Here is a 13,607-nt window from a genome sequence, read left to right as displayed (position 1 = left end):
AGTATAAATGTTGGGTAACAAAATGAAGAAATAGAAAACATGACCTTATCATCAATAAGACTCTCTGAAGTGCATGCTGAAGCTAGCAGCTGAGTCTTCAAAAGCAAACTTTGGGGGTTGTGTAGGATGTGGCTAAACATTTAGAGGTGAGGGTTATTTCCTGGTCCTCTCATTAGGACTGCAAATTCCTCATGGTTATATAGAATGCTTCAAAATTTTTTTTTTTTAGGATCTTGAAGAATTCCCCACCCCCTGAAAAAAAAAATTTGGAGTCAGGTCAAAGGGCCAACTTCATTCCCCCTTTTGAATATACAAATTAATGAATTTATTTCTCAAGGGCTGGCTTTAATTACTAGTCATATGGAAGATTTGGGATCCTAACTTGGGAATCAGGATATTATGTCATCTTTCTATCACACTATTTTGGGCCTTAACAGACTGATCCAATTAATTGCTCCTTCCCACTTATCACTGACTTTTGTGAGCCATCATTCTGCCTCCTTTGAACTCTACTTCCCCTTCACCACTCAACCTTCACAGTTGCAGATACTCTTTCTTTTCCCTTAACCTTTATCTTGAACTCTTTTGGTTTAAATATCTTTCTAAACCGTTGAAGAAATGCTTGAATTGCCTAAGAATCGTCACCTGTATGCAGTGTTTCCAGAAAAAAATGTGTCATTCATTGCAACCCCAGTACTAACTTTTTCAGGCCATAATCAGCTCATCCACCAAGAGCTTCAAGGTTGTTGTCTTAGTGTTGTTCAGCTTTTATAATAAAATAAGATAGCTTTGTTAGGTTATAAGCAACAGAGATTTATTTCACACAATTTTGGAGGCTGTAAAGTCCAAGGTCAACGTGCTGACAGATTCAGTGTCTGATGAGAGCCCACTTTCTGGTTCATAGATGATAGCGTTTTCCTCGTGTCCTCACATGGCAGGAGGGGTAAGGGAGTTCCTTGAGGCCTCTTTTATCAGGGCACTATCCCATCCACCCTCAGAACTTCTGACCTCTGAAAGGCCCCATCTCTTAGCTGCATCACATAGAAGGGAAGGTTTTAACATACGACTTTTGGAAGGACATAAATATTCTGTCTATAGTAGTTGTATGTTAATATATGAATTTTAGAGAAGCAATGAACTAAGTGTTATATGTCTAAGTATTTGGAGAAATGGAGAAAACTAAGGAAGAAAAATATGCTTGTGATGATCCTTCAGAAGCTTCTTTTTTAAAATTTAACTTTATTGTGCTTTTTTCCCATTACCATTTAGTCCCTTTATACTCACCTCTCCCCAGCAGTCACCACACTGTCATCCATGTCCATGAGTTCTTTTGCTTTTTTGCTGAATCCCTCCCCCTCCCCCTCCACTGGCTGTCAACCTGATCTCCATCTGAGTTTATCCCCATTTTCCTTGTTAGTTCAGTTTGTTCATTAGATTCCACATGAGTCTGTCCCCACTTTCCTTGTTAGTTCATTTTTTTTCATTAGATTCCACATACGAGTGAAATAATATGGTATTTGTGTTTCTCTGATTGGCTTATTTCACTTAGCATAATGATCTTGCATCGATCCACACTGTCGCAAATGTTAAAGCATTTTTTATGGGTGTGTAGTATTCCATTGTGTAAATGTCCCATAGTGGTTTTATCCACTCATCTACTGATGGACACTTGGGCGGCTTCCATATCTTGGTGATTGTAAATAACACTGCAATGAACATAGGGGTGCTTATGTTCTTTCAAATTAGTGTTTTGGGTTCCTTCGAATATTTTCCCAGAAGTGGAATTGCTGGGTCAAAATGCAGTTCCATTTTTGATTTTTTGAGTTATCTTCACACTGCTTTCCACAGTAGCTTGTTGTTTGTTGATTTATTGGTGATAGCCAGTCTGAAAGGTGTGAAGTGATATATCATTGTGGTTTTAATTTGCATTTCTCTAATGATTAGTGACTTTGAGCATCTTTTCATATGCCTATTGTACATTGGTAAGTCTTCTTGGAGAAGTGTGTAATCAGGTCCTCTGCTCATATTTTAATTAGGTTGTTGTTTTGGGGGTTTTTTTGGTGTTGAGTTTTGTAAGTTCTTTATAAATTTTAGATATTAAGCCCTTATCAGTTGTGTCAGCAAATATATTCTCCACTATTTAGGTTGTCTTTTTATTTTGTTGATGATTTCTTTTGCTGTGCAAAACCTTTTTAATTTGCTGTAGCCCCATTTGTTTATTTTTTCTTTTGTTTCCATTGACTAGACAGATACATCCAATGAAATATTGCTAAGAGCAATGTCCAAGATTTTGCTGCCTGTGTTCTCTTGTACATTTTTTTTGGTCTAACATTTAAGTCTTCCATCCATTTTTATTTTATTCTTGTGTGTGGATTAAGAAGGGGATTTACTTTCATTTTCTAAATGTATCTGTCCAGTTTTACCAATACCATTTTTTAAGATTTTATTTATTTATTTTTAGAGAGAGGGGAAAGGAGGGAAAAAGAAAGGGAGAGAAATATTGGCTTGCAACCCAGGAATGCACCCTGATTAGGAATTGAACCCATGACCTTTCAGTTTTTAGGCCAGTGCTCAATCCACTGAGCAACACCAGCCAGGGCACAATACCATGTATTGAGAAAATTATCTTTAACCCATTGAATATGCTTGCTTCCTATGTTGAATATTAATTGACCATAAAAGTGTGGGTTTATTTCTGGGCTTCCCTTTTTTAAAAAAAAAATTTATTGTTATTCAATTACAGTTGTCTGCCTTTTCTCCCCACCCCTCCACCCAACCCCAGCCGAACCCAACTTCCTTTCCCACCTCCACCCTCCCACTTGGTTTTGTCCATGTGTCCTTTATAGCAGTTCCTGTAATCTCCTCCCCTCACTATCCCCTCCCCACTCCTCTCTGGTTATTGTTAGCTTGTTCTTAACTTCAATGTCTCTGGTTATCTTTTGTTTGCTTTATTTCTTTTGTTGATTATATTCCAGTTATAGGTGACATCATATGGTATTTGTCACTCACCACCTGGCTTATTTCACTCAGCATGATGCTCTCCAGTTCCATCCATGCTGTTGCAAAGGGTATAAGCTCCTTCTTTCTCTCTGCTGCATAGAACTCCATTGTGTAAATGTGCCATAGTTTTTAGATCCACTCATTTGCTGATGGGCACTTAGGTTACTTCCAGTACTTGGCTATTGTAAATTGTGCTGCTATGAACATTGGGGTTCATAGATCCCCAGCATAGGTTCTTTTGGATTGGTGTTTCAGTGTTCTTAGGGTATAATCCCAGCAATGGGATTGCTGGCTCAAAACTACCATTTTTAGTTTTCTGAGGAAATTCCATACTGTTTTCCACAGTGGCCTCACCAGTCTGCATTCCCACCAACAGTGCACTAGGGTTCCCTTTTCTCTGCATCCTCTCCAACATTTGTTTGCTGATTTGTTTATGTTGGCCACTCTCACCAGTGTGAGATGGTACCTCATTGTGGTTTTAATTTGCATCTCTCTGATGGCTAGTGATGCTGAGCATCTTTTCATATGTCTCTGGGCCCTCTGTATGTCTTCCTTGGAGAAATGTCTGTTCAAGTCCTTTGCCCATTCTTTAATTGGGTTGTTTGTCTTCCTGGAGTACAGTCGTGTGAGTTTTTTAATATATTTTGGAGATCAGACCCTTCTCTGAGGTAACATTGGCAAATATGTTTTCCCATACTGTTTGTTCTCTTCTTATTTTAATGCTGTTTTCTTTAGCCATGCAGAAGCTTTTTATTTTGATGAGGACCCACTTGTTTATTCTTTCCTTTATGTCCCTTGCTTTAGGGGACATGTTTCTGAGGATGTTGCTGCGTGGAATGTCTGAGATTTTCCTGCCAATGTTTTCCTCGAGGACTTTTATGGTGTTACAACTTATATTTAAGTCTTTTATCCACCTTGAATTTATTTTTGTGCGTGGTGTAAGTTGGTGATCGAGTTTCATTTTTTTGCATGTAGCTGTCTAAATCTCCCAACACCATTTGTTGAAGAAGCTATTTTTGCTCCATTTTATGCTCCTGCCTCCTTTGTCAAATATTAATTGACCGTAAAGACTTGGGTTTATTTCTGGGCTCTCTGTTCTGTTCCATTGGTCTACGTGCTTGTTTTTATGCCAGTACCAGGCTGTTTTGATTACAGTGGACTTGTAATACAGTTTGATATCAGGTATTGTGATCCCTCCTGCTTTTTTCTTCTTTCTCAAAATTGCTTCAGGTATTCGGGGCCATTTATGGCTCCATATGAATTTCTGAAATGTTTGTGGTATATCTGCAAAATATGTCATGGGTATTTTAATAGGGATTGCATTGAATCTATAAATCGCTTTGGGTAGTATGGCCATTTTGAGGATGTTAATTCTTCCAGTCCATGAGCATGGTACATACTTCCATTTGTTTGTATCTTCTTTAATTTCTTTCTTCAGTGTTGTGCAGTTTTCTGAGTACAGGTCTTTTACCTCCTTGGTTAGGTTTATTCCTAGGTACTTTATTTTTCTTGTTGCTATATCAAATGGGATTTCCCCCCCTGATTTCTATTTCTGCTGTTTCATTGTCGGTATACAGGAATGCCTTTTATTCCTGAGTATTGACTTTGTATCCAGCTGTTTTGCCAAATTCATTTATTAGGTCGAGTAGTTTTTTGGTGGAGTCTGTAGGATTTTCCATGTACACTATCATGTCATCTGCAAACAATGGCAGTTTCATTTTCTCCTTTCCAATTTGGATGCCTTTTATTGCTTTTTCTTGTCTGATTGCTGTGGCTAGGACTTCCAATACTATGTTGAATAGGAGTGGTGAGAGATGGACATCCTTGTCTTGTTCCTGATCATAGTGGGAAAGCTCTAAGTTTTTGTCCATTGAATATGATGTTGGCTGTAAGACTCTCATATATGGCCTTTATTATGTTGAGGAATGCTCCCTTTATTCCCAGTTTGCTGAGTGTTTTTATCATAAATTGGTGCTGTACCTTATCAAATGCTTTTTCTGCCTCTATTGATATGATCATGTGATTTTTGTCTTTGCTGTTGTTGATGTGATGTATTATGTTTATTGATTTGTGAATATTGTACCATCCTTGCATCCCTGGGATGAATCCCACTTGGTCATGGTGGATGATCTTTTTAATGTATTGCTGGATGTGGTTTGCCAATATTTTGTTGAGAATTTTAGCGTCTATGTTCATCAGAGATATTGGCCTTAGGTTTTCTTTCTTCGTTGTGTCTTTATCTGGTTTTGGGATTAGGATGATGCTGGCTTCATAAAAAGAGTTTGGGAGTCTTCCATCAGTTTGGATTTTTTGAATAGTCTGTGAAGGATAGGGGTTAGTTCTCCCTTAAATGCTTTGTAGAATTCTCCTGTGAAAACATTTGGTCCAGGGCTTTTGTGTGTTGGGAGTTTTTTGATGACTGCTTCAATTTCGTCTGTTGTTATAAGTCTGTTCAGATTTTCTGCTTCTTCTTCACTCAATTTTGGAAGATTATATTTTTCTAGAAATGTGTCCATTTAACCCAGGTTTTCAAATTTCCTGGCATACAGTTCTTTGTAGTAATTTCTTATAATCCTTTGTATTTCTGTGGTATCAGTTGTAATCTCTCCGTTTTCATTTTTAATTGTGTTTATTTGGGTCCTCTTTTTTTTCTTGATGAATCTGCTTAAAGGCTTGTCAATTTTGTTTATCTTTTCAAAGAACCAGCTCCTGGATTCATTGATCCTTGGAATTGTGCTTTTAGTCTCTATGTCATTTAACTCTGCTCTGATCTTGGTTATTTCCTTCCTTGTACTTGCTCCGGGGTGCCTTTGTTGTTGTTCCTCGAATTCTTGTAGGCATAGGGTTAGGTTGTTTTTTTGAAATGATTCTATCTTTTTAAGGTAGGCCTGTATTGCTATGAATTTCCCTCTCAGGACTGCCTTTGCTGTGTCCCATAGGTTTTGGGTTGCTGTGAGTTCATTTTCATTTGTTTCCAGAAAGTTTTTGATTTCTTCCCTAATCTCGTTCTTCACTTGTTCATTGTTTAATAGAATGCTATTCAGTCTCCTTGATTTTGAGTGTTTGGGTTTTTTTCCTTTGGGATTGGTTTCCATTTTCAGTCCCTTGTGGTCAGAGAAAATGCTTGATATGATTTCAATTTTCTTGAATTTGTTGAGGCTTGCTTTGTGTCTTATCATGTGGTCTATCTTTGAAAAAGTTCCATGTACACTTGAAAAGAATGTGTATTTTGCTTCTTTGGAATGAAAAGCTCTCTATATGTTGTTTAAGTCCATTTCCTCTAGGGTATTGTTAAGTGACACAATATCCTTGTTGATAGTTTGTTTGGAAGATCTGTCCATTTTTGATGGTGGGGTGTTAAAGTCCCCTACTATAATTGTTTTGCTGTCAATATCTTTCTTTAGAAAGAAAATCTTGCTGTCAAGATTTTCTTTATTGTATTTGGGTGCTCCTATGTTGGGTGCATGTAGATTTACAATGTTTATGTCTTCTTGGTGGATTCTTCCTTTGAGTATTATGAAGTGACCTTCTGGGTCTCTCTTTATGGCCTTCTTTGGAAGTCTATTTTGTCTGATACGAGTATTGCTATCCCTGCTTTTTATTCCTGTCTGTTTGTTTGGAAAATTTGTTTCCAGCCACTCACTTTCAGTCTGTGTAGGTCTTTTGTCCTGAGGTGGGTCTCTTGTAGGCAGCATATGTGTGGATCATGCTTTCTTATCCATTCAGGTATTCTATGTCTTTTGATAGGAGCATTTAATCCATTTACATTTAAGGTTATTATTGATAGGTAGTTATTCATTGTCATTTTTTCATATCTGTGTTCCTCTCTCTTTCTCTTTTCCTTCCTTTCCTTAAAGCCGTCCCTTTAGCATCTCTTGCAGAGCTGGTTTTGTGGAGTTGTATTGTTTTAGACTTCTTTTGTCTGGGAAATTCTGTATTTGGCCTTCTATCTTGATTGAGAGCCTTGCTGGGTAAAGTAGCCTTGGTTGCAGGCCTCTGGTTCTCATTACTTGGAATATGTTTTGCCATTCTCTTCTGGCTTGGAGCATTTCCATTGAGAAGTCAGGTGCTAACCTTATTGGGGCTCTCTTGTATATTACTTCCTTTTTCTCCCATGCTGCCTTTAAGATCCTCTCTTTGTCTTGGAATTTTGCCATTTTAATTATGATGTGTCTTGCAGTGGGCCTCTTTGGGTTCCTCTTGCTTGGGACTCTCTGTGTTTCCTGGATTTGGTTGACATTTTCTCTCCTCAGATGAGGTAAATTTTCCATCATTACTTTTTCAAACAGGTTTTCAATCCCTTGCTCTTCTTGTTCTCCTTCTGGTATTTTTATTATACGGATATTGTTACATTTCATGTTGTCCTGCATTTCTCTTATTGCCTCTTCATTCTTTCTGAGCCTCTTTTCCTTTTCTTGCTCCTTCTGGGTGTTTTTTTCTACTTTGTCCTCCAGCTCACTGATCCGATCCTCTGCTTCATCAAGTCTGCTTTTGATTCCTTCTAGTGTGTTCTTCAGTTCAGAAATTGTATTCTTCATTTCCTCTTGGCCCTTTTTGATAGTTTCTATTTCCTTTTTTATGTTGATGTAGTTTGCAGTGAGTTCATTGTAGTTTCCCTGTAGTTTCTGGTAGTTCTCTGAGCTCAGTGAGCTTCCTGATAACCATTTCTTTGAACTCAGTATCTGATAGTTTACTTGCCTCTATTTCAGTTAACATTCTTTCTGAGGCTTTTTCGTTTCCTTTCATTTGGGGATTGTTTGTGAGACTCTTCTTGTTATCCTCTGCTTCTGAAATTGATCTGTTCTGATTCCCTGAGTTTATGGTATGAACTTCCATGGTAGAATGCAGTGGGATTCAGTGGTGCCGTCTCCTTAATCTGCTGAGTTCACTAGTCTTGAGCTGACATTTATGGGTCTAACAGAGTGTAACTCTGGTCTTTTCGGCACTCCAGGTTTTCTTGTCTCACCTGTGGGAAAAGGAGAAAGAAGGAAAAAAAAGGATAAGGGAAGGAATGAAATGGAATAGAAAAGGAAAGGAAGGAAGGAAGGAAGGAAGAAGGAATAAAAAAGATTGGAGGAAAGAAAAGAAGGAATTTTAACAAATATTAAAATAAACAAATAAATAAAAGAAGGAAGGAAGAAAGAATAAAAAGTAAAGGAAGGAATGAAGAAGGAATAAAAAAAAGAAAAAAGGACAGAAAGGAAGAAGGAATTTAGGGGGAAAGGAAAAAAAAAGTCTTATGCTGTCTTAAAACCATCAGGTCAGTTCTGCTGGTCTTCCTGTCATCTGATCTTTCAATGTCCTCTATCTTTGGTCTCAGATCTTCATTTATGCTGGAATACCATTGGCTGTTCCCTCTGTTCCTCAGATCAGCTAGGCGTTTCACTAGTGCCGAGGGGACGTGGACTCTGCTCCCAGCCATCTCACCGCCATCTTTAAATCCTGGGGTGATATGCATACTCCAACCAAGTTGGTGTTTTGTTCACAACGACAGCTTTTAGTCCTGGGTCCGTGCTCCAGACGCCTGCTGTCTCAGACACTGGCCCACAGTGTCTGCAGTGTTGTTGCTGGAACAACACAAATTCACAGGGAGTACTGAGTCTTGTTGAGAAAAAGGGATGGCGAGGCCACTCTCTCAAGGGGTGAGCGCCCTGACCCTTGCCTTGACAGGCTTTTATTCTCTGGGCTTTCTAGTCTGTTCTCTTCACCTGTGTGTCTGTTTTTATGCCAGTACCATGCTGTTTTGTTTATGATGACCTTACGCTACAGTTTCATATTAGGTAGTGTGATGTCTCCAACTTTGTTCTTCTTTCTCAGGATTGCTGTTAACTATGCATGGCCTTTTGTGGTTCCATATAAATTTTTGAAAAATTTGTTCTAGTTCTCTGAAATACATCATTGGAATCTTGATAGAAATTGCCTTGAATCTGTAGATTGCTTTGGGTAATATGGACATATTAATGATGTTAATTCTTCCCATCGATGAAGATGGTATGTGTTTCCACATATTTGTATCTTCAATATCTTTCTTTGGTGTCTTATAATTTTTTGTGTACAGGTCTTTCACATCTTTGGTTAGATATATTCCTAGGTATTTTATAGCAATTGTGAATGGGATCATTTTCTTTATTTCCGTTTCTGTTATTTCATTATTGGCATATAAAAATGCAACTGATTTCTGGATATTAATTTTATATGTTGATAGTTTGCTGAGTTCATTTGGTATTTCTTCTTCTTGTATGATTGCTGTGGCTAGGACTTCCAGCACTATGTTGAATAAGAGGGTTAAGGAAGACATCCCTGTCTTGTTACCATTCTTTAGGGGAATGCTTATAGTTTTTGCCCCTTGAATATGATGCTGGCAGTGTGCTTGTCATATATGGCCTTATTTATGTTTAGGTATATTCCCTCTATACCCACTTTGCTGAGAGTTTTGATCATAAATGGTGTTGAATTTTATCAAAAGCTTTTTCTGCATCCATTGATATGATCATGTGGTTTTATCCTCCATTTTGTTTATGTAGTGAATCACATTCATTGGTTTGCAATTGTTGTACCAACCTTGCACTCCCAGAATAAATCTCACTTGATCATTGTGTAGGATCTATTTGATGCATTGCTGTATTCACTTTGCTAATATTTTGTTGAGGATTTTGGTGTCTATGTTCATCAGGGATGTTGGCCTATAATTTTGTTTCTTTGTGGTGTCTTTATCTGGTTTCAGTATCAGGATAATGTTGGCCATGTAAAATGATTTTGGGAGCCTTCCCTCCTGTTGAATTTTATATGTAGTTTGAGAAGGAGATGTGTTAGTTCTTCTCAAAATGTTTGGTAAAATTCACCTGTGATGACATCTGGTTGAGGGCTTTTGTTGTGAGTTTTTCGATTCTTGCTCCGATTTCATTAGATGTAATCTGTCTATTCAGATTCTCTGATTCTTCCTGATTCAGTATTGGAAGATTCCCTGTTTCTAGAAATGTATCCATTTCATCCAGGTTGTCCAGTTTGTTGGCATATAGGTGTTCATAATATTTTCTTACAATCCTTTGTATCTCCTTGGTGTCAGTTGTTATTTCACCTCTTTAAATTCTGATTTTATTTATTTGGGTTTTTTCTTGATGAATGGTTAAAGGTTTGTCAATATTTTTTATCTTTTCAAAGAATCACCTTTTGGATTCATTGATGTTTGTGTCATTTTTTTCAGCCTCTGTTTTTTTAATTTCTACTATAATATTTATTATTTCCTTCTTTCTACCCACTTTGGGCTTGTCTGTTGTTCTTTATCAAATACCTTTATGTGTAAAGTTAGATTGTTTATTTGAGCTTTTTCTTCTGGAATTTTTTATTTTTTATTTTTTGAGATAGGCCTGTAGTGCTATGAATTTTCCTCTTAGGATTGCTTACTCAATGTCTGAATGATTTTCTACTGTTTTGTCCTCATTTTCATTTCTTTCAAGGTAGCTGTGGTTTCTTCCTTGATCTTATTTTTACCCATTCATTGCTTAATAACTTGTTATTTAGCTTCCATGTTTTTTAATGTTTTTCAGTGTTTTTCTTGTGATTGATTTCTAGTTTCATAGCATTGTGGTCAGAGAAGATGCTTGATATGATTTCAATCTTCTTAAATTTATTGAGACTTGGTTTGTGTCCTACTGTATATCCTAGAAAACATTCTATATGCACTTGAAAAGTGTGTTTATTCTGCTGTTTTGGGGTGAAATGCTATGCAGGTATCAATTAAATCCATTTGATCTAGTGTGTCATTTAAGGCCGCTGTCTCCTTGTTGATTAGCTGCCTGGAAGATCTTATCCATTGAAGTCAATGGGGTGTTAAACTTCCCTACTATGACTGTATATTTCTGTTGATCTCTCCTTTCATGTCCATACAGATTTGCTTTACATATTTAGGTGCTCCTATGTTGGGTGCATAAACATTTACTAAGGTTTTATCCTCTTGTTGGATTGTTCTCTTTATCATTATGCAGTGTCTTTCTTTGTTTCTTACCATAGCCTTGGTTTTAAAGTCTGTTTTGTCAGATATAAGAACTGCTACCTCAGCTTTTCTTTCCTTTCCATTTGCAGGGAATAGCTTTTTCTATCCCTTTACTTTTAGTCTGTGCGTATCTTTCCATATGAGATGGGTGTTGGAGGCAGCATATATATGGGTCTTGTTTTCTTATACATGCAGATACCCTATGTCTTTTGGTTGGAGCACTTAAGCCATTTACATTTAAGGTGGTTATTGATAGATACATATGTAATGTCATTTTATTGTTAGACTATTTTCCTTCTCCCTCCCTCTCCCCTCCTCTTCCCCTTACTCCCCTTCCACCCCACTCCTCCTTCTTCTTCAAGCAAGTGCTTTAACATTTGTTGCAGTACTGGTTTGGTGTTAACAAACTCCTTTAGTTTTTTCTTGTCAGGGAAGCTCCTTATTTCTCCTTCAATTTTAAATGATAGTCTTGCTGGGTAATGTAGCCTTGGTTGTAGCTCCTTCATTTTCTTCAACTTGAATATTTCATGCCACTCCCTTCTGACCTGAAATGTTTCTGTTGAGAAATCAGATGACAGTCTAATTGGTGCTCCCTTGTAGGTAACTACCTGCTTTTCTCTTGTGCTTTTTAGGATCCTCTCCTTATCTTTAAGCCTTGTCATCTTGATTATGATGTATCTCAGTTCAGGCTTCTTTAGGTCCCATTTGTTTGGGATTTTCTGAGCTTGCTGGATTGGTGCGTCTTTTTCTTCACCAGATTAGGGAAGTTTTCTGTCATTATTTCTTCCAATGGGTTCTCAATCCCTTGTTCAATCCCTTCTCTTTCTGGCATTCCCATGATGCAAACGTTGTGACACTTCACCTTGTCCAAAATGTTTCTTAAGTTCTCCTTGTTTAAATTCTTTTTTCTCTTTGCTCCTCTGCCTGGGTGCTTTTTTCTACCTTGTTATCCAAATCACTGATTTGATCCTCTGCTTTGTCTAACCTACTGTTTATTCCTTCCAGTGTATTATTTATCTCAAATATTGCATTCTTTGTTTCTTACTGGTCCTTTTCTATGTTTCCTATGTCTTTTTTTCATGTTATTGAGTACCCTTATAATCATTATTCTAAACTTTCTGTCTGATAAATTGCTTGCTTCCATTTCATCTAGTTCCTCTTCTAGAGAACCATCTTGTTCTTTCACTTGGGGTCTGTTTCTTTGTCTTGCCATTTTGGCTGCTTCTTTGTATTTTCCGCCTTAGATGTTAAACTTATCAGTGATATAGCCTCAAGCTGTAATCAGTAGCTGGGCTTAAACACCACAGGTTGGGACATTCCTGTGGGCAGGGCTATTGCTTTCCTTCAGGTTGATGCCATTTGGAGAGGAGTGCTCTGCCTGAGAAATATGACTTCTGCAGTATGGGGAATGACTCAGCACAGGGAACCTGGTGGCTATTCCTTCAATTCTCTCCCCAGAGCCACCAACACCAGACTCTCCCCAAGTAGCTCTAGTCTTCTCTGCCCCTCTGTGCTGGAATCCAGGTAAGTGGCTACAAATGAAATTTTGTGTGTTGGTTCTTTAAGAGGCTCTCTGCATCTCCAACTGTCTCTCCCTGGCAGACAGAAACCCTACTTATTTTCACAGCTGGCTGTTATCTGGGTTCCTTTTTGGCTCTGCTGCTATAGGCTGGGGAGTCCAGTTTTGGGTTTAAACCCTACACTTCTCAGGTGGAACCCCTTGGCCCCTGAAATATCCCTCTGGAACTTCAGCTGCCACCCATGGAAGCCTAGCCAGCCCTCTCAAACTCCTCTGTACTCCTTACCAGTATTCTTGTGGTGAAGAGCTATTTTCTGTCTGTCTTTGGTTATAAGGCTTCTCTCCAACTCTTATTCAGCTGGTTATTCAGGATGATTTCTCTACAATTTAGTTTAATTCCAGATTGGTCCTGGGAGGAGATTAGTGTGGCCTCCACTCACTCCTCTGCCATCTTGGACCTCCATTCCAATCTCCAGAAGCTTCTTGATGGTGAATTGGAGGAGGTCCAAGCTGAGTTCTTAACCACAGTTGTGCCAAGGCTGATCTTTAGGATCCTTATTTTTCTCTTTTCAGTACCTCTAACATCATCAACATTTGTCCTACCCCCTTTTGTGTCCATTTTGCTCTTTGACCCTGAGCCCCACCACTATCCCTGCTGTTCCACATGCATTAGAGATTCAGTTAGTCATCAATGGCTAGGGCCTCGATGACTGCATGTCGCTCTCATTTCTAATTTGCATTTCACAAAAGAGAGTACTTCTGTCTGAAGTTTCATGAAGGCAAAGAGCTTGGATTTATAATGAATGCTTGTATGTGTTGGCTGATGGCTTTGGTTGTGAATGATTGCTCTTCGGGTCTCAAGATAGACAAGCAAGAGTGTTCATGTGAGGCTGTAGGTATGGCAGAACAAGGGTCTTTGGGTTGTATTTTAGCTCATACTCAAATGAAGAAGCTGATTCTGTGTGACTATGATTCTGTGTGATTCTGAGCTGCCCCAAGGCTAAGCCATCCTGGGCAAGGGGAATTAGTTTTGGAAATTGGGCAAAACTTGGAGTGTGTGCAGGGAGGAAGAAGTAGGGAAGACCTGTAGAATCT

Source organism: Desmodus rotundus, chromosome 4 (genome assembly GCF_022682495.2).
Source record: "Desmodus rotundus isolate HL8 chromosome 4, HLdesRot8A.1, whole genome shotgun sequence".
Taxonomy (NCBI): Eukaryota; Metazoa; Chordata; class Mammalia; order Chiroptera; family Phyllostomidae; genus Desmodus; species Desmodus rotundus.
This window is presented reverse-complemented; position numbering follows the sequence as displayed.